We start from the raw sequence: 20,193 nt of genomic DNA on the forward strand, positions 1-20,193 counted from the left end.
TGTTTTGAACTAAGAATGACAAAGTATCAAACGAGACGAGAAGGAGCAGAAAGAAGATGCATAGAGATTGGGGGCGTAGAGGAGATTAGCGAGGTATGATACTTGGGGGCACGGCCATGAATGTGTTTAAAAACTATTCAGAGGAAATGCTATGGAAGACGGGAGTCAAAGAAGAGGGTTAACAGATGTATAGGGAGACAGAGCAAAAATATCAACATCAGAACTGTAGATTGAACAAAGAGTGGTGAGATGAGATATCGGAAGGCTGACCGCGCAGTAGCCATGAGAAGAAAATGAGTCGTTTTGTTTATGTGAAAGGAAAGAAAAGGACTGACTTTAATATTGTAGAGTTTAAAATGGCAGATATGAGCTAAGTAACAATGTAGGAAGAAAGTGAGCAAAGAATCCGAGGCAACGTTGAAGTTCCTAGCACAAGTGGGGAAAGCAAGGAGGTGGGGGTAGGATGAGGAATGGTAGTGGCAAGGAAGAAAAGGATGTCCATTTTAGTGCAGCTAAGCTGAAGAGAGAGTGCTTCCAAGATGGAATAGCAGAAATGTCATTTAAGAATGATGTGAAGACTATTGGAGAAAGAGAAAATTATCTGTATGTAGAAGTGACGCAAAATGTTACATTTAGTAAAGCAGAAAGAGTGAGGAATACTATAGAGGAAGAAGAGGGCCAAGAACAAGACCCTAGTGGACACCAAATTGAAGAGGGTAGGGGTTGAGATATTGCCAGGCCAAGAGACTGAATTGGTTCTTTCAGAGGTAAGAGTGAAAGCATTGGTGCCCAGAACCCGAAAAGCAGAGAGAAGACAGGGTACAGAAGAATAGACTGATCAACCGTGTCTAAGTCTTCAGATACATCGAGAAATACTAAGTCTACAGTTTGACCTGCTGAGCATAGAGCAAGAAGTAAAAAAACATAAGGCTAGTTTCCATAGAATGAGAAAAGTTACATAGTGATTGAAAGGGAGGAAGAAGAGTGCAAGTTGAGATTAGGGGACACTTGAGCATAAACTATAAGTTGAAGGATTTGGCAAATGGAGAAGCTGGATCGATAAACTCGGCAGTGATGGGAAAGAGAAGGTGTATTGTGAATCAGAAGATTTATTGCACCTTTAAAAGTAGAGGAAAAGATGAGAATTAGAGGGCAGTACGATAAAGAATGAGTAAGGTGTATACTTGGGGCTTAAGAGTGAATAGGGATTAAGGGGAGACGCAGTAGGGTGAAAACCAAGTTTAGAATGAGACTGCAGAGTCTAATGGGGAGAGAGAGAAGAAAAGGGGAGACTGAGGGTAAATGAATGGTGAAGTAGAAGGGTGGAAGAATGAGTTGGGGAAAGAGGAGCTTAAGATGTTTTCATTGGGTTTTCCATAGACCCTTTCAGTATTCGTACCTCAAAATTGTCAACTCAGATTTTCAGCACATACCTAGCCCTTACCTGAACTGCTGCATACAGCAAACATTTAGAACATTTGATCCGCCAAACCTCAGATTCACCTTTTGAAAATAAAATCCTATATATACTCCTTCCTGTGCCATAGGCCTGGAGAAAAAAACAAAACATTTAATCTTGTCAGTCTCATCCATCTCATCTATCGCCCCACTGTTGGAAGATGAGGGGGGAACAAAAATGTAGCATCATTTTAGATGGACCATTTATCATCCACTGTTAGAACATCAAACTAGGTGGGAGATGAGAAAGTCAGTATTACATCCACAATCACCCTTCTGTCATCCATTTCAGGCTGGTATGGGGTGGGTCTTGATCGGGAGGGGGTGGACGGCAGGATGGAATTAATGGAAGGGAAGGCATTGGTAGTCTATGGACAGAGGAATGGGTGAAGGGTGGGGCGAAAGATGGATGGGGCAGGCGAGAGGGTCTGGTGGGCAAGATACTGAGCATGTTAGGGAGGGACGGGTGGATGAGGGAGAGGCTGGTGGATGGAGGCTGGTGGATGAGGGAGAGGCTAGTGTGTGGACACTGGATGGGCGGGCAAGGTGGGGAGGGATATGTGGATTTATGGGTGGGGGACGGAGGGAGGGATAGAGGGTAAGAGGCAGGGGTGGCTGGTTTGATGGGGGCAAATGGGTTAGGAATGGACGAGTGGGCATACTCATAAGGGGATGGATAAACTAGCAGATGGACCGATAAGGAGGCAGATTGCAGAGGAGGCAGTCAGGGGAGGGCTTGGCTAAGACTAGGAAAGGTGAAGGGTGCAGATGGATGAGGGGAGGCCGATAGATGGTGGGAAGGACAGATGGGTGAATTAAGGGAATGCATGGGTGAGGGGTATTGAATGGGTTTAAGATGGATGGATGAAGGATGTTATGAAAGGTTTTCCTTTTGCTGCTTTCCGCCTGTAGACTTCTGGAATAGGACAAAATGATAGAGGGCAAAAAGTCTGAGGCCCAAAAGTCTGACCCCTATTTTTTTGCAGATATATATTTGGGGGGGGGTAAAGTTAATAAAAATGTATAGGGGTAAGGTGGCTGTGTGGAGTCTCCCCCCACATATATGTTTGCGAAAAATGTCGGACTTTTGGAAGTCGCAATTTTGCTTTTGGTCATTTCACGCAGATCCTAGACTTCTATGGGACACTCTTTTTGCTTGTTGACGGCTGAAATTACTTTTTGGAGGTCAGTAAAGCTGTCTGCTTTACTTCCCTTGCTTTATACTTATTTTTATGGGGCGACTGATCAGTCCATAAGACTATCAGTTCTGAGAGACTCTATTAAATGAATTTCTTGTATTTTTACAACTGCACACATCCTGAAATTAAGTGTGGTTTGAATACTTTGTAACCCAAAAGTTACAACCGAAAGTTGGTATACAAATACAATGTGTCCTGGATGGGCTGGTCAAGGAAAATATTTTCCTAATGTGTCTGATACTTTTTAATTGTTCACATTTGCAATTAGGCAAATGGCCACTAAGAGTGGCTAGCACTCTATTATGGCTCTGCCATGAGACTGTTGCCTGTCCTTTCACATATTGTTCTTTGGCCTTTTTCCTGCCCCCTCAAAGCTGTAGTTGCCCTATATAGAATGCATTTTCCCGTGGAAAACTTCTACTTTAGGCGGTTAAGGGTTGGTCAGTGTCGCCAGGAGCCGGGGCTGTCTGGTCCCAGTCCAGCTGCTGGTGTCTGAATGTCTGTTTCTGTGTGGCCAGTGGCTATCCATAATTGAATAGCCAGCTCCAGTTTCAATTGTGCAGATTCTTATCATTGGTGGACCTAAGTGAGCTTTCAGTCCAACTCTTGCTTGGATACAAGGAGGATGGACGACTTCTGTAGCCATTCCACAGATCGTTTGATCCAAGACCTCTATGAAGAAGTGGAGCAGCTAATGACCCGTGGTCGAACTTTGCAGCTGATCGTTTCCACTCAATTGAAGCCTTGCTCCACTGCCTGATCTCAACAAGACCCTTGTCTGTGCTTTGACACCCGGACCATTGGAAACAACCAATCTCAACCGCTGCTTGAGGATCCGTGACATCTGAGACTTCTAAAGTGTCCCTGGACCATCTGGTGGACTGCCCAGCTCTTTCCAGGGCTACCTTGCAGCAGCAGTCTCCATTCAGAGTTCATCCTTGGAACTTAAATGATCTTCAACTTGTACTAAAAGATGGCTGCTTCTGTATTTCTTTTCTGCATTCTTGCATCAACAGAAACCTTGCAAGACCTGCTTCTTTGTTACTCAATTGAAGATCTCCTGTCGCCGTCAGATGGTGGTGAATCCAGTTTCAGTCAGTCTTCTTCACTCCCTGGAGATGTTCTGAGGTTGCCTGCTCTGCAGAAGTCTTGCCTGGATCTGAGATTCAAGCACCACGACGGACCAAAACTAAATCCCTTGTCAAAGTGACCTCTTCACCCACAACCCTGAGTTTCCTGTGGCCAGACCAAGTACAGACAAAATTGTCCCCTGCGGATTCCAGAATCTCAGCCGTGGTCTCTGGAGAGATCGGAGTCAGAGGGGTGAGTTAACATAACTGTTTATTTTCCTGCCGTCTGCCATACTGTTATATGGATTTAAAGTCATGTCCCCATCCCACTTTACTGCCTTAGATCTGTGGTGATCTGGTCAAGAATCTGTTACCAGGCCTACCCTACTCTAGTGGTATTGATACAGCTACTTACCTGAACTTTCATTATCTTTTTAAACTTTGAGTCGCAACAACGGAGTCATTTCTATGCAGGCCTACTCCTTTGACTGCCTGGTCTGCAGGCTCTATCTCTCCTGGCCTCTGACTGTGGCTGCAATCTACAGGCCACCTGGCCAGGATGCCCTCTTCCTCTGAGTGGGCTCACCTCTCCTCTTCTCTCCTTGCCTCTACCTGTCAACTTCTCCTCCTCGGAAAACTCCACATCCACCTGGATGCTTCTATCCCTCCTCTGGGCTTTTCTGCAACCTCTGCGACTCGCTCCCTTTCCATTCTACCCTCTGGTCCGACCCACTGCCGGTCACACCCTGGATGTTCTCATCTCTTCAGACATTCCCATTTAATCCTTTCACCACACTCTCGTGTACAGACCACTTTCTGCTCTCCTCTCACCTGAAACTCTGTGCCTTGGGCTTAGCCTTCCCCAGCATTGCCACCTACCATCTGGTCATTCGGCCCATAAAGCGTGTGTCAGTGGATGTCTTTGCCGCTACTTTCTCGGTTCCTCCTATGCCTGCGGCTGACTCGCAATCTAACCCAGCCCTCTCTAACCTTCATCTTTCCATCTCCAACACTCTGGATGTCCTTGCCCCTGTCATGAGAATCCACCTGGAGCCACCTCCAAGTTCAAATCTTGGTATGATTCAGACCTCGCTGCCCTGAAACGGAAGTGCTGGGTGGCTGGGAGGAAGTGGAGGGCTTAGGCCACGCCTCTGACAAACTAGCCTGCCATCTGCTCCAAAGGCATTATAGACTGTTCTGTCTAAGAAGAGTCCATATCCAAGCCTGCGTCTCTGCCGCCTCTAACACGGCCAAACTCTTTATAATCTGCAAGGAGCTGGCCAATCCTTCTGCAGTTTCCACTTCTCCTGTTCCCTCCCAGCCCTCTGTACGGCTCTGGCTTCTCACTTCACCACTAAAACTCTGAACATCCTGTCCTCTCTCTTTTCTGCTGCTCCCTCTACCTCTCTCAGCCCCCCTCTGACCGCCTCTCCCTCTCCTCCTCCTTTCTCCTCTTTCTCTTGGATAACACCTGACGAAGTTTCTAGACAACTTTGATCTTTGTAAGTGTCCAACAGGTGGTTCCTTGCTCCCCCAGAACCATCAAGGACCACATCGACACCCTTGCACCAGCCTTGGCTGATTTCTGCAATCACCCTGTCACCACTGTATCCTTCTCCTCTCTGCTCAAGCACTCCCTTGTGCACCATCTCCTTAAAAAGCCTTCTGCCGATCCTACCTGTCTGGCAAACTATCGAACAATCTCTATCACTCCTTTCCTGGGCAACCTCCTGGAAAAGCTGTTTCCCAGCTCACACTCCACACTGAATCTGTTGGTTATCTCCAGGACCATCAGTCTGGCTTCAGAGCAGCCAGAGGCATGGAAACCGGTCTCCTGAACACTGTCCGTGAAGATCTGCTCGCTAATCATGACTTTAGTTTTCCTTCTGTCCTTTCCTCTGCCTTTGACACGGCCACTTATGCCATACTGATCAAACGACTCTGTGAGAACCTGGGCATCACAGATCTGGCCCTGGATTGGTTCACCTCGTTCCTCCTGGACCGTCTGTCCCAGATCCAACTTGTGTCATTTCTCTCTAGCAGATGTGGTGTGCCCCAGGGCTCTAACCTCTCACCCTGGCTCTTCAATGTCTACTTGACCACTTTGGCCCACCTGATGTCTACCTTCTGCTCTAATTTTCAGTGTCATGCTGGTGAGACTGGACTTTTTTCAGGATCCTCTCAGCCTCCTCTTCTTTCTCGCCTATTCCTGACTGTTATTCCACGATTCAGGTTTGGTGCGCCTCCAATGATCTCTGCCTTAATGCCAGTAAAACGGAGATCCTTCTAATTTTGACACCTGCTCCCACTTTCCCTCTCACTCTGGTCGCCCTCCTTGGGGCCAAGAAACTAAATGTAGATGGACTCGCCCATTCAGGCTGATTTTTCGACTCATGGGGAAAGAAGCCACGTTTTAACATTGCAGAAGGTGACATCATACTTGGACCATCTTCCAGAATGTCGTCCTGACCAGAGGAATCATCTGAGCTACAGAGAGAACATCATGAAGAGATCTAACAAGAGCAATGAAGCAGAAACCTAGAGCATGTTTGAGGAGGGGGGTGGGGAGAGTGACACCCACCCACAACCCTGCAACCTAAATTCCTTCCACAATTAGCACATGGGTTCTAGGATAGGCAAGAAGGGTTCCTGATGGGTTAGACCTTTATTACAACTTGTGATATGGCAGTCATGCTGCAAAGGAACTTAGCCTATAATGTATGTAAAAGTTATCTGATTGTGCACGGATAGTTGGTCAACCTACAATTGCTTTGTTATGCGCACAACACAATAAAGAAGGATTTTGGAAACCCTTCTTGACAACACTTACAGCAAATACACAGGGTAAAGTCCTACTAACTGGCGACTTTAGTTTGGTATCTAAATCACATATGGGGTGGTTAAGAGGCAACACAGCTTCTACTAGGGCTGCTTCAAAATCAGTCAAGTGGATGGTTGAGTTGGACTGGTAGATGTTTGGACACAAGCACACCCTCCAGACCTAGAATTTACCTCTTTCATATGTGCAATAATCACAAACTAGATTATATTTTATATTCGTATAGCAATCCCTGATGGGAGATACTCTAAGCTGTAACATATCGCCCATACTAATTACTGATCATGCCCTGGTTCACATTCATCGCCAGATCTGAAAAGGCCCCGGACCAGATCGAAGATGGTGACTTTGCTATGCAGTATTGAAAGACCTGTTGCAAGCAAAAGCAGTAGATACGTGCATAAGGAACTTTTTTAAAACACCATCTAGAAATTCTCACCTCACCAGCAACACGTTGGGATGCCCTTAACGTGGTGGTAAAGGGCACAATGTCACGGCAGGAAAAAACTGCTAATAAATATGACCTCTGAATTGGTGGCCCAATTTAAGAGGGCTGAGAGGGATTATAGCAAGAATCCCACAATGCATAGATTGAGGAAGTAAAATTTAGTAAGGGCCAAATAGAAACCATTCTAGTGAACAAGGCAAGGCAGAGCCGGTCCTTTCGAAACTTGGACAGATGTTTATGAAAAGGATAAATGTCAGGCACAATATTAGCTCATAGACTACGAATGCAGAGGAACCCAAGTACTTAAAGGTTATAAAATGGCACACAGGGGCGAGTCTCCTTCAGGATTAAGAGAAAATGGAGTTCATTGGCTTCTATCCGACTCTATACTAGAGACTCAGGATTGCAGACTGAACGAAACATAACTAGGGGTTTGCTCCTTCTCTTGCCTTGATGACACTCAACAGTCCCTTTTAGCTTCCTCAGTCCAACCAAAAGAGATGGCACAGGCCATAAAAATGTTAAGCCGCTGGTCCCAGATGGCTTCACGACAGGTTTATGCCCAGATTTTCAGATTTTACTGGTGCTCCACCTCACCGCTCTCCAAATAATTACCCACTGAGATCCACCACTGCCTCTGTTGGAGGCAGACAGTGGTTTTACCTAAAAGTAGAAAACCTTATACGGTTCACACCGGCCAATTGCTCTTATAAACCCAGACCCTAAGATCTTAACTAGAGTGCTGGCATCAAGGCTAGAAGTGCTTATGCCACAACTTGTGCACCCAGATCAGTCTGGATTCATATGAGGGGCTTACACGGAACAATATTTGAAGGGTTATTCACCTCATTGAAAAAGCCCAGAGACCGAACTGCCGAGCTGTGCTTTTTGTCTACGCAGAGAAAGCCTTGACTGTGCTTTCCTGTTGAATAGCTTGCACTCTATGGACTTCTTTCAGTGGGTCTTCGCATGCTACTCCTCTCCTGCTTCTGTGAATTGTCAACAATCACCCACAGTGCATCTGGGACACAGCACAAGACAGGGTTGCCCTCTGGCCCCGTTTCTTTTCAAACTCTCGTTGGAGCCCCTGTCAGTAAAGATTAGATCCGACCCAGGCATAGTAGTCAGTCCGTTAGGATGACACTCCCACAAGCTGAAAACGTCCGCAGATGATATTCTAGACTCATTGGATGCACTCAAGATTTCTATGCCCATTTTATCGCAGCTATGATTACGGCAAGGTCTCAGGGTTTAAGATTAATCTGAACAAATCTGAGATCATATCCATTTGCATAGATGCTCAACTTGGTGTATCACTTAAGATTACGCACTTTTGATGGGCTAAGGAATCCACAACATATTTGGGTAAACCAGATCACGGTGAAGAATAGATACCCGTTACCACTTATCCCAGAACTCCTGGATCAGGTTAAAAACACGCAGATTTACACAAAACTGGACCTATGAGGGGCCTACCATCTTGTAAGCGTCAAAGGAGACGAGTGGAAGACGGCATTGTGCACTAAATATGGTCTTTATGAATACCTGGTTATGCCCTTTGGGCTCTGTAATGCCCCCGCGGCATTCCAGTTTTGTATGAACGACGTGCTCCGTGAATTACTGGACGTTTGCGCACTTGTCTACATTGATGATATTCTCATTTATTCAACTTCCAAAGAAGACCACGTCGGTCATGTCTGGGCAGTTCTAGAAAATCTCCGACAACATTGACTGTTTGCCAAGTTAGAAAAGTGTTTCTTCCATGTAACAGAGGTCGAATTTCTTGGCTTTATTCTCGCAGCACGAGGCGTTCACATGGATACACGGAAGGTGGACGATATCCTTCAATGGCCCGCACCGACATCTACAAAAGTAGTATAAAGTGTGCTCTGGTTCGCCAACTTCCATCGTCGATTTATTCCCGGTTTCTCTCAAATTGTCCACCCTATTACCTCCCTGCTGCGAAAAAACAAACAATTCTGCTGGTCTACAGAAGCAGAGGAAGCCTTCCAAAAACTAAAGCTAGCATTTACCACAGCACCAGTTCTACGACACCCGCAACCAGACTTGCTATACGTGGTCGAACCAGATGCATCCAACCTAGCAATGGGAGCTGTGTTGTCACAAAGGAACCCTGAAACGGGACAGTTGCACCCCGTGGCATTCTGGTCCCGTAGGTTTTCGGCTCCTGAATTGAACTATGTAATCACTGACAAAGAATTACTAGCAATCAAAGCAGCGTTTAAAGCATGGAGAAATTATCTTCTCGGAGCTAGACATACAGTCATTGCCATCACGGATCAACCTACAATTCTTAAAGACCGCTAAGGCGCAATCTTCTTTGCTGAATACGACTTTATCATTACCTATAGACCGGGAGTACGCAATGGTAAGGCAGACGCCCTGTCCCGCATGAGCGAGGAAAAGGAAGCTTTCACTACACCAGACCCTATGGCCATCATTCCTGAAGAACGGATCCAAAACACGATTGTCGCAACTGCCTGTTTTGACGACTTTAAACCCGACTTGCACTGCCAGATGAGTCAATCTGCCCAACAGGAATGGCTATTGAAAGGAGACCGATACACATTAAAAAACAGGACATATTGGAGTCCCCTCCCTCATCCTACGCCACCGGGCCCTCACGGTGCCGCAGGGGTCCTCGGCCCTTCTGCCCGCCACCGCGGGCCCTACATTAGCCAGAACCGGCCCTCCTAGTACCTGCACCCGCCTCTGCCTGCGGCAGGCCCACCACCCTCAGCACCTGCCGGGGGAAGCCTGAGGTGGCCCGACCCTGAACCCCTCCACCTGTAGTGACAGCCCCTCAGGGCCCCCCCTCACCTTGTTCCCTGTGGACCCAGCAAGACATCTCTGTGTATGCGTCAGAGGTTGACGCATGTGGACCTTGGATACTACTGATAACAATGAAGGACCTGCAGTAACAGTCATGACCCTCCCAAGCGAGTCCACTATCAACCTGCATGCTCTTACTAAAAGCATTGGAATATAGTGAAAAACAGGCAACCAGCATTCCAAACGAAATTTTCGATGCAGTAGAAAATATATCTCAATCACTACTGTAAATTTCGGCAAGAATCAGTTTACAGAGGTTTCTTAGAGGATTGTTGAACTGAAGGAAATGGCCTCTGATCTAATCCTTGGCGTCAACAAGCTCTTCAGTTCCCTTGCACCGGGAGCCCCTCTCCCCTGGCCGACACCAGCAGAAGCTTGCAGTGGTGTGGCCCCAACACTAACCTGCCACTCCAGGCTGGGCCAGCCTGGCTCTGAAGAAGATCCAGACTCGGCCGCCCACCTGGCAATCTGGCAGAGGGAAACCTGACCCACACAACAGACAGCTCCAGGGGACACTGCGCTCTCCACCAACGGTGACCCGACAGCCTCCACTGACAAGGTAGGGTCGCCTACCAAGACAACTTTCGGAGACTTGCGCACCCAGCTAATGCGAAGAGTGTGGCCCACCTGACATGGCCCCCCCCCCTCCTCCTCCACGGCTGTCGCCCCCAAAAGCCGCCCGCGGACAACAACTACCTGAGCAGACAGCGACCCAGATACTAAGATGTCTAAGCACAAGGGCCCGAAATCAGTGGACATAGCCAATCTTCTGCACTTGAGGGAGAAACCCAAACAGCCGGACCCCCCCTCGGCCCAACCCTCCTCACCCACAAGGGTCCAGGGACAGTGGGCTACAAAAGACGATATCCAGGGCCTCCTAGCCGACATCAAAGAGGAATTCCGCAACTGCATGGCAGAGGTTATGACCAAGATAGAAGGCCTGGACAACCGCGTTGAGGAGGTGGAACATGGGGTCAGGGACACAGAAGACCAAGTCCTGGAACACACAACGCAGGTTGCAGAGCTGCAACAGAAAATCCAGTCTCTGGAGGACAACTCAAAGTTGTTAGGGAGAATTCTCTCTTTAGGCTGAATTTCCTAACCTAGTGAGTCCCCCAACAGCTTTGCTGGATTTCTGGAGTTTGTTTTTTTCTCCTGCCAAGAGTGAGACTTTTTCCTCACACTCTTGGACATGATTTGTGGTATTCCTTTGCATGTTAATGTGTTTTATGGGCTATGGGGTCTTTTTGCTCCATAGGGTCTCATGTGTTTTTACTATGTGTGTTACACAGCACCCTCAGTACAGTGACACAGGGGTGTCATAATGACACCCCACCATAGACTCCATACCCTGGGACTGACTACTGTCTCCCAGGGCATGTAAAGTCACCATTGGTTTTACTAGTCCCAAATTACTAACAGAACCAGTACAAACCATCATATTGTGGACGTAATGGTAGGGGCAATCCGATTGCCCCTGGGTCTGTTATGCGAGGGGGCACTGTCCCGTCCCCCCTCGTCGAGTTTTGGCTGGTGGCAGTGGATACTACTTTTTATATTCAACCACGAATATATCTCTATGGGATTTTCCCATTGTTCAAGGCTAATACTTTTTTTTAGCCTCAAACATACCGCCGGTTTATTTATTTAATAATTCACTGGTTGATATTTTCTGCCAGAACTCAGTTTTAAAATGGCGTTTGTGTTCGCCTCTGTAACTCCAAACCAAAGGTCGAGCCCTTTGTTCCACTTTTGGCGGGCTTCTACACACAAGCCCTCCAAAGTGGTGCCACTCTGTCTGGGTACCACAGAGGGTGTGGGAGGGGGTTTAGGCACCCTGGACTGAGTTACCTTGGTAACTCAAGTCGCACTCATGTGATTGGCCCAAGTGTTGAGCCGCCCGGCTCACAACTTAGCATGTTTGATTGACAGCTAGGCTGAGTGAATGGGGGCGTGCTGCATAAAAGCAGGGCTTTTGGGAGTGGAACTTCAGAAGTCGCCACAGGACCTGAAAATCCAAAGACGGAGAAGCTGAGCCGACCTGCTATGAAGACACCACCGGTGGAGCCCTGCTGAACCGACTCACCACTTCCCAACGACAGGGGAGATCTCCCTGCTGGAGAGGCTTCTTCCCTTGACTGGTGGGCACAACCAGTTTACCTTCTTTTTCTTCGCTTCCAAGACATCCAAGTGGTCGAATTGCCCATGCCAAGCACCCCGGCAACCGGATAGCCACTTACCCTTGCACCACGTATAAAAAGAAACGCTCCTTTTAATTGAGAACTCTGCGGCTGGTTTCTTCCATGGCAGTGCAACGGACTCCTGCTCTCCTCCTCGAGGAGATCCTCTCTTCCTCCGGACAAAGCATCGACTTGCAATCACTGCCAGGAACAACTGCCCCCGCTGGAGCGTTCTCACCATTTCAAGGTACCGTGTCCGCCAGGCCTCCCTCTCTAAAGATTGCTACAAGGTAATAATAACCCCTTAACCTTCTGGACTGGGCTGGCCGCCTTGACCATTTAACTAGTCCCTTTCTGTTGATCCAACTCCTTTCTGAACTTGTTGCGAGACTTTTAGTGCACTTTTAAACCGTGTGACCTTGGACACATTTCGCCCGGAGCCTCTTAAAGTGGGTCCGGCCTTGTTAACTTTGACTTTACGGTTTTAACCTGCCTTCTTCTCCTACTTTGTGCTTACGAAAGTGTTGGGATCTGTTTCTATCTTTGCTCTGCCTTTCTCTCTCTTTTAAGCCGATTGATTAGAGTGCCATCTTCGCTAAGCGCTCACCGCTATCTGAAAATAAGTGTTGCTTTATTGAAGACTTGTCTAATAATCGTTGAAGGGAGTGTATCTTTTAGTGGCCGTGTTTTTGAACTGCTTGATCTTAGTGCCAGTGTGTTTTGTTAGATGTGGTTTTAAATAAATAAGTATATCTCATTTACACCAAGCTCTGGTCAGTGTTTGCTTGTTCTACTGTGTTCTTTTGACCTATTGTGAATACTCTGTATACTGTCTAACTCTTCTTGAAAGAAGTCTGACTGCTCAGCCACAGCTACCAGGTAAATCTGTGTGGTACAGACTGCTACCAGTTGGGTTTACTGCCAACACCTGTAGTCCTAAGCCTTTTGCAGTGGTCCCAGAGGGAACTGCACAGGTTTCTGCCTAACAAAAGTATTCACCGCAAACAGGAGGACCTGGAAAACAGGGCCAGCAGGAACAACATCTGCATCAAAGGGGTCCCTGCCTCGATTTCGGACCAAGCCCTCCCTCCCTGCCTACATCGGGGATCTCTTCCAGACTCTCCTCCCGGACTGTGATAAGTCACTGCTTCTGCTGGACCGCACTCATACACTGCGAGGTCGCTGAAGTGCCCCGACAGCCGCAAGCCCTGAAGTGTTCACCAGAGTCCACTTTTTCACAACGAAACAGGAGATTATGATGGCAAGCCTCTCACAAGGTGACCTTACATACCAGGGAGCCACCATACAGCTTTTCCAGGACCTAGTCTCCTCCACAGTCCAACGGCAGAGAGCCCTTCGGCCACCTAACAACTTTCCTGCAGAATCAAAAGATCAGATATCGGTGGCTCTACCCGGCCTCGCTCCAGTTCACATTTGAGGGCCAGACAAGGGTAATCCACTCCCTTGATGAAATCTGCAGCATCATGGGGGGGAGCCCTTGACACCTGAGGAAGATCCCCAGCAGACAAACTACACAGCTCAACGCCGAAGCCTCAGTACAGCCGCTGGATGAGTTGGAGGGAAACCTCCCGCCGCACACGATTAGTAACCAACCTTCATCTCTCCATGCCGGGACCTGCAGTCTTGGCACCCGGGAGTCCCATGTAATGCCCCAGCCGAGTGGATGGACAGTCACTCCGGCCCGAGGCCCACCAGGGCCAGTTTGGTTAATTTTAGTTTTTTCTTTTCCTCTTGTTGGGCTGGGATCTCCCTCAGCCCCATTGGTAGTTGGGCCACAGTTGGCCCTGATTTGGACAAAGGTAAAATCCGGTTACATCGACATCTCTCCACTGGAGGATTCCCTTGAACGCAGGGCTAACTCCCCCCACCACCCACCTCATTACTAAAGGCAATCTGCAGAAGCCCCCCCCCCCCGACCCCCAGCACACACCAAGCTACGCTACATCTGATTGAATGTTGGGGGCCTGAACTCTCCCACTAAACAGTCCACCCTTCAACGCCTACAGGACCTTCAGGCCTCGGTGGGGTTCCTCCAGGAGACTCACCTCTTAGCCGAAGACTTCGCTAGGCTGAGATGCCAAGCATTCCCAACACATTACCTGGACTCGGGCCCCAGCAAGAGAAGGGGCACAGCGATCCTGCTGGCGAAAGGCACTCCCTTTAAGGAGAAGGGGGCTCTGCAGAGCCCAGATGGCAGATTCGTAGCGATTAAGGGTGATCTCAATGGCCAATTCCACACGCTGATCGTGGTGTACGCACCAGACGACGGTCAGGAGGCCTTCTACGCAGACCCGGAGTCCACACTCTTCCCCTTCCTCAAGATGGTGGTCCCGGGTGGGGACCTCAACGGGTTCCCAACCCCTTACTGGACAGGACAGGCGCTCCATCAACCAGGGACTTCAGGATTGCTCTGGGCCTCTGTCACCTGTTCAAAATGTTGGGCGTAGTGGACACCTGGAGGGTCCTCCGCCCGGTCACAGCAGACTACTCATTCTTCTCCCACATCCACCGCTCCTCATCCCGAATAGACCTGATTCTAGCTAGCCCGCAGCTCCTGCAGTTCACGGATGAAGTTGAAATTGGCACAAGGGTTTTGTCTGACCATGCCTCAATACTCCTCACTGCAAGGTTCTTTGACCCAGACCCCCCGGAAAGACGCAGGTGGTCCCTATATGAACCAATGTTACATGACATGCCGGTGCGTGACGCAATTTCCACAGCGATCAACAATTATTTTAAGGATTCCCCCCCCCCGACCTCCTCTCTACAGCAACAAGGTGGGAAGCCATGAAGGCCGTAATTAGGGGGGGAATTGATAGCCCAGGCCGACGCATATAAGAGGAAGCAAACTTTAAGTAGAAACCAGCTAGAGGAGATGGCGGAGGCAGATGTGACCCTAAAGAAGAAATGGTCACCCAAAGCGGCCAAAATGGTGAGGCTAGCTCGCACGAAATTGGAAGCTCACTACTCCGAGGACACAGCCCAGTCCCTCCTTCGGACCAAGCAGAGCTACTACGTGAATGGCAATAAAGCTAATAGATATCTGGTGAGCAAATTAGCCAAAGCCCACCGACGGAACCACATTATTGCACTGAAAGACCCAAAGGGTAGAACTTAGCATGGCGAAGGAGCAAAACTGCAACTGGCAGCGGCCCATCTGGCCGACCCCCTGACCTCAGCCCCCCGCCCGCAGGCCCTCCAGGAACCATCATCTCTCAGAAACTGACCGGTCCGCCCTGGAAGCCCCAATCACGACCGAAGAGGTGGAAGAAATACTCAAATCCCTGAAACCCAGGGCCCCGGGTCCAGACGGCTTCCCACCAAAGTTTTACAAACTTTCGCCCCCTGCTTCTGCACCCAATGACAGAGCTCTTTAACTCCTTTCGGGACACAAGTACTATAGCTCCCTCCATGCAAGGGTCCACCACAATCATGCTACTGAAATCTGGCAAAGACCCAAAAGAATGCTCATCGTATAGACCAATATCACTACTTAATGTGGACGCGAATGCATACTCAAAGGTATTGGCAAACAGGTTAGCGCAAGTCCTACCATCTATCATACATCAAGACCAGGCGGGCTTCATCAGAGGAAGAAGCACTATGGACAACATCTGCCGAGCGCTCAATCTCATCGAAGTCGCGACCCAAGAATACAGGGCCTGCCAGTCTTAACTCTGGATGCCACTAAAGCCTTCGATCAATAGGGTGGACTGGAACTTCATGAGCCTCACATTGGAGGCTTTCCGATTTGGCCCTACTTTCCAAAAAATGGTACTAGCAAATTACAAAGCCCTGAAAACATCACTCCAACTGAACCAGAAGACCTTGACTCCGATCCAGCTCTCGTGTGGGACGAGACAAGGATATCTGCTCTCGCTGCTGATCTTTGACCTGGTCATGGAACCATTCGCCCAAAGGACACGATCCAACGACCACATCGCCCGGCTGGACGTAAACGATAAGCGGTTCAAGATCTCCTTGTACGCTGACGATGTGATGATCTCCATCAGTCTTCTTTGCCTGCCGTCCTAACTGAGCTGGAGGCGTTCAAACGAGTGGCAGGATTCCAGGGTGAGCTACTCCAAATCGGAGGCACTGGGCGTCAACTTGGGTGCTCCCCTCATAGCCACCCTCCAGGCACTGTGCCCGCTAACATGGAGCACCACCTCATCGGCCTACCTCGGAATACGCCTCACAGTGGACCCGAAATAGCTGTACATAGCTAACATTCCCCCTCTATTCAAGGAAATGGAGAATAACCTCCAACGCTGGGACAACTAAGAAATCTCCCTATTGGGACAGGTCACAGCATGCAAAATGAACTTCCTCCCTAGACTGCTATACCTGTGCTCCGCTCTCCCGGACCCTCACAACCCCCTCCCTCCCCCCGAAGCAGGCCTTGGAGCAACTTCAGAGGAAGCTCGCGAAAAATACATCTGGAGGGGCCGCAGGGCCGGAATACCCATGAAAATCATGACTGGGGCAGCAAAATGGGGCGGCTTTGGGCTGCCTAACCTTATGAACTATTTCTTGGCGGCCCAACTAGCGACCTGGGCGCCCCCCCAAAATGGACCTGTATCAAGCAAACTAGATGTCAGCCACAACTACACTCCTGACCACATATCCCAGGGGCCTGCTGGAGCCACGGACTACAGATGTTATCGACCACCAAAGCAACCCTTGAGGCTTGGTCATGGGCCCAGTGGAGGAGGAAGTTGCCCAGGGGTCTGAGCCCGCTCTCTCCGGTCATCTGGAACCCTGACTTCATGTCAGGAATGGAGGCAGCTTGCTTCAGCCGATGGACTGCATGGGGCCTCCGATCCCTCTCTCAACTCTACGAGGGCAACAATCTGCTCAGCTTAGAGTAATGCAAAGATCACTTTCAGCTGACGGAAAGGGAGAGGTTTGCATATGCCCAACTGCGCCACCTGCTCTCTCAGCCTACGGTCCGCCTAGGGGCTACCCGGGACCTTAATCCCCTTGAACAGGCGCTGGGGGAAGGCACATGCCGGGGACGGATCACCAAACTGTATCGCCTCCTTCTGGAGGACTTGTTAAACGTCAGACCCCCATACATGTCCGGATGGGAAGTGGACCTGCGACACCCCATCGAAGACCAGACATGGGTGGAGATATGGACTAGGATCAACTCGACCTCCAGATGCGTTACGAACAAGGAATGCACCCTAAAGCTCCTCCATCGCTGGTACTACTCCCCAGTTCGCATGCACCACTGCAACACTGATATAGACCCGAGTTGCTGGAGACTTTGCTGCAAGCGGGGGTCCTTTTTCCACATGTGGTGGGGATGCCCGTCAGTGCAATCCTTCTGGAAGGAGGTCCTACGGATCATTGAGGACATTACCCAGCACAAACTGCCGATGGACCCGGAGGTGATCCTCCTCGGGGTGGCAAGCCCAGACTGTTATCCTAAAACAGGACGCTCTGCTAAACTACTTACACATCTGCTGCTAGCAGCCAAGGTCACAGTGGCGTGGAAGTGGAAATCGCAGGAGGGCCCTCTATTGTCCCTATGGTGGATAAATGTTTGGGAGATTCTGGTGGCGGAGAAGGTCACGGTAGCTAGAGAGGGGGGATCGCCACCGCTTCGACTGCTGTGCTCCAGTACTAGACTAACATACCCGATTCCCAGCGTTAACTTTCCAACCCCGCCTGGTGTCGAACTTTCTGGGCCCCCGAAGCCCCGACGGATCCCCAGCCCATCGGAGCACCACAGACTAGGGGGGAGACTAGGGAGAAGCCACTGTGAGGGGGAACTGATCATACCTCACATATATCAACTGTAATGGGAGTCTCTCCAATATGATAATGCTGTAACCGAAATAAATAAAGTTGTTAAAGGGCGACTGCACATTCCTGATAAACAAAAAAAAAAAACTGCAAAATCAAATCATAGCCAACTATCATGATTCCTTGGTGGAAGGACATCCAGGAATAGCAAAGACTCAGGATAAAATAAAGAAAAGCTTCTGGTGGCCAACTTGGAGAAAGGACATCGCCCAATTCATCGTGACCTGTGGTGTCTGTGCTCAACACAAATCCCAAAAGCAAAATCCAGCTGGTCTATTACGTCCATTGATGGTACCGCCAGCGCCTTGGCACACTCTGTCCATGGACTTTATCACAGATCTTCCTTCCTGTAACGGTTACACCACCATCTTGGTTATCGTGGATCTGTTCTCCAAAATGGCTCACTTCATTCCTTTGAAAGGACTCCCTACTGCTTCTGCTCTTGCTACAGTGTTTCTGGAACAGATTGTGCGACTGCATGGGTTCCCATCGGTACTAATATCGGATTGTGGAACTCCATTTGTTTCAGCGTTCTGGAGAAGGTGTTGTAAAATTTCCAAGATTGACCTTTGGCTGTCCACAAGCCATCACCCTCAAACCGATGGCCAGACTGAACGCACCAACCAGACATTAGAGCAGTATCTAAGATGTATGTTACACCAATCCTAAAACCCCTGGAAAAACGTCCTTTGGTTAGCGGAGTATGCATACAACAATTCTGTTCACACCAGTACAGGGCAAAGTCTGTTTTACACTGTGTATGGCCGACATCCACGGACATTTGTTTTCGATCCACTTGACACATTGGAAATGCCAGCAATAGCCAACTTGCACAAAACCATCACCCAGGTTTCTAAAGAAGCAACTGAGCATCTGACCAGAGCCAAAGAGTGACAAAAAAGGTTTGCAGATCAACACCGAAGGGGAGCCCCTAGTTACCAGGTCGGAAACAAGGTCTGGTTAGTATCTAAAAACATCCCACTGAAAGGACCAAGGGTTTTCCGCCCCATATGGCACCCTGCACTATCAAAGCCATAATTAATCCTGCCGTCATGAAATTGGATCTGCCATCCAATATGTGAATCCATCCAGTGTTTCATGTTTCCCACCTCAAACCAATGAAACCGGGTACACAGATCAATACTCCACCAGATCCTGAAATAGTAGGAGAGCCAGAGTATGAGGTCAAAACTATCTTGGATTCCAAGATGATCCGGTCCAAGTTATATTATCTTATAGATTGGAAAGGCTATGGACCTCAAGACCGAACCTGGGAATCTAGTGAACATGTCCACGCGACACGACTATTCAAACAGTTCCACCGCAATAAACCCACCAAACCAGGAGAAGGACCACCTCTGAGAGGGGCATTGCCGGGGAGTGCTGTCATGGTCACTGGCCCAATGGGCCCAAGGACACTGACATCGTGCCATCAGGAGAAGAGGACAAAGGGTCACAATCACAGGGGGCCCGGGTGGACACCGTCTTGGCGCCTTCGTCGCCAGGCTCATGAAAGTCAGTAAACGGGAACACTTTATTTTGTGTAAAGATGCTTTTACTCTGGAGCTTCATTTTGCTGAAGCAGCTCCAGGTGCACATTGTTCGGATGTGGCCTCCCTGAGATACTGTGCATGTGCTAACTCAGGGAGTGGCAAGGTGTGGCAGGCAAGCCAGGCCTGTTGGGCGTGGCCTCACAAACTCTGCTATATAGCCGCTCCCATCCAAAGGCCAGCGCTTCGCGTTAATCTGCATTTGCATGGGATAAAGCAGACTTACCTTGGGAATCCAGTCTCCTGCTTACGCGCTTGCATCCTGGAACCTGCATTCACCTGCATTCTTCACTTGCTGAACCTGACGTCCATTCTTCCATCATCTTCATCCTCTGGAACACATGAATCCTGCTCTCGACACTGCAACACGAAGCAATCTTTATCTCCAAAGGCTGACCCTGTAAAAGGACGAAAGGACAAGGTTATACATAACGAACATTCAGTTTAAGGTCGCGCCTTCACAATTCTACGAGCTCATCCTTAAACACCCACTTATCTGCTGCCGGACCACCGCAGGAGCATTCCCATCTCATCCGGCACGGTCTCGTGCTTCGTAGCTCTGCTGGGCCGCAATCACACCTATGTGGGGGAAAGCAGAGATAGACATTAATAACAAGCGGAGAACGGGTTGTGGAAAGAACACAAATACTTCACGACAAACGAAGAGTAACAAGAAAGGGGAGACAAAGAGAAAACTGAAAGACACTTACCAGAGAGGCGTGGAATAGTCGCAGCTGGACTGGACAACCACGTGCGAAGGG

General features: G+C 49.1%; 1 protein-coding gene across 5 annotated transcripts in view; it reads left to right on the forward strand.

Annotated features, from left to right (window-relative positions):
• Nucleotides 1-20,193, forward strand: part of CENPE (centromere protein E) — a 2,471,681-nt gene that overhangs the window by 591,025 nt on the left and 1,860,463 nt on the right. The gene's annotated exons all lie outside the window — the stretch shown is intronic.

The sequence above is a fragment of the Ambystoma mexicanum genome, chromosome 6q, assembly GCF_040938575.1.
Source record: "Ambystoma mexicanum isolate Mex_15411 chromosome 6q, UKY_AmexF1_1, whole genome shotgun sequence".
Classification (NCBI taxonomy): Eukaryota; Metazoa; Chordata; class Amphibia; order Caudata; family Ambystomatidae; genus Ambystoma; species Ambystoma mexicanum.